The sequence below is a fragment of the Propithecus coquereli genome, unplaced genomic scaffold, assembly GCF_000956105.1.
Source record: "Propithecus coquereli isolate 6110/MARCELLA unplaced genomic scaffold, Pcoq_1.0 Scaffold21, whole genome shotgun sequence".
Classification (NCBI taxonomy): Eukaryota; Metazoa; Chordata; class Mammalia; order Primates; family Indriidae; genus Propithecus; species Propithecus coquereli.
In genome coordinates, this window is record NW_012146078.1 from 2,475,507 (window position 1) to 2,477,305 (window position 1,799).

A 1,799-nucleotide genomic window follows, 5' to 3' on the forward strand; every position below is an offset into this window, starting at 1 on the left:
GTAAGTGTTAAAATGATGAGTAAAGAGTGTAAAACATGTGACTTGATTTGACTAATATATATAAAATAAATCAAAGAAACAGATGTAGCTTTTAGGTTAAGTAATCATGAAATTGTTAAGTAGAAACACCTTGAACTGCTACAGATGGAGGATGTTTAATAGTGTTGTACAGAAAGTGCCTTAGAGTCCCAGTTTCTGCACCATGAGGGACCTGTTTTAAGTTCAGATATAATGTTCAAATTTTGCTTCCAAATAAGAGAAACTGACTTTAAATTTGTTTTCCATTATTAAATCTGGGTGGAGAATAGCAGGGCTACCGCACAAAAGAAGACACATAATAATAAATTGTACAGCATATTTGATAAAACCAACACATTCTTACTAATCCATTGTTAAAAATAGGGTATTTACAGTAATTTTTAAAAGATTAGTTGATGTGGAAAAATATTACAAATGAAAATAAGGTTCTATTTTGGAATAAATGCAATGTATCAGGACAATGGAGAACTCAAAACGATATGTTCCTAGAAACCAGGACTTTTCAAGAAAAGAAACATGACTCAGAATAGAGTTAGGTCTCTTAGTATAATTTTCAATACTATACTCAGATTGAAGAATTAGACAGTAATACTAATGCTATGATGAAGGCTTGGACATTAATACAAGCATCCAGTTTTTATCAGTTATAGTCTAAGGTACATTTCTCATTTCATAATGAGAGATCAATCCTTCTTATTTCATTCTCTTCATACTCTTGAGACTCAAATTTATTCCTTTTATAAATTTTTATAAACTTTCTAAGCAGCTTGAAATCCATTTAACTACAGATATTACACTCCAGGCACAGGCATCTGGTGTAGGTAGAACATGAAAGAAGCACTTAATACAGCCTTATATTTGATCCATTTAAAAGTATTTATTGAGGGCTTATTGTGAACCATACACTAGCCAAGACTGGCGATGATGCCAGTGAAAGAAAGAAACAACAAAAATCCAAGTTTCACAGAACCTGCTTTCAAGGGGGAAAAGAAGAATAGATAATAAAAAAGAAAAGTGGGTAGAAGGATCACTACCCTGATAAGCTGTCATGGGCAGAGGTCTAAATGATGTTAGGAAGAAAATTATTTATCAAGATGGGGAAAATTAACTGAAGAAGGAGCAGGATTGAGGAAGGAATTTCAAGGTATTTTGGATGTATTAATTATGAACGCCTACTAGATGTGCAAGTGAAGATAACAATAAGCACCTGTCATCATGAGTCTGGCATTCAGGAGCATGATGAAGTCAAAGATACAACATAGGGATTTTCAATATGTAGATGACGATACTGGGTGGGATACGATTGTAGATAGAATAGAAGAAATCTGAAGAATGAGTTCTGGAATTTTTCATTTATTAGAACTCAAGAATATTGGGAGAATCTAGCAAAAGTGCCTAAGAAGAAATGATCAGTAAAGCAGGAGAACTACAAATATGGCATGCCAACACCAAATGAAGAAGTCTCTAGACGGAGAAGATAAGTTCATGATAAGCTACGTCAAATGGTCCTACTCTTAAGATGAGAAACGTGACACTTGAGGACTGAGCCACTGCGTTGGCAACATGGATGTCACAGGTGTGCCCATTATAGAATAGGATAGTAGCTGGCTTATTCTTATCTGGATATGCTTTATTTGTGTGTTTCTTCAATAACATTTAATTGAGGTAGTATGTGTGCGTTCTGAAAGGGGACCTATGAACAAGAACAGACCCATTGATTTTTATAATGCAAATCATTAAATCACAAAATAAAGGGAAAT

The 1,799-nt window shown here is 33.9% G+C and overlaps 1 protein-coding gene across 1 annotated transcript in view; it reads right to left on the reverse strand.

Annotated features, from left to right (window-relative positions):
- EPHA3 (EPH receptor A3) overlaps window positions 1-1,799 on the reverse strand; it is a 324,107-nt gene that overhangs the window by 236,020 nt on the left and 86,288 nt on the right. The gene's annotated exons all lie outside the window — the stretch shown is intronic.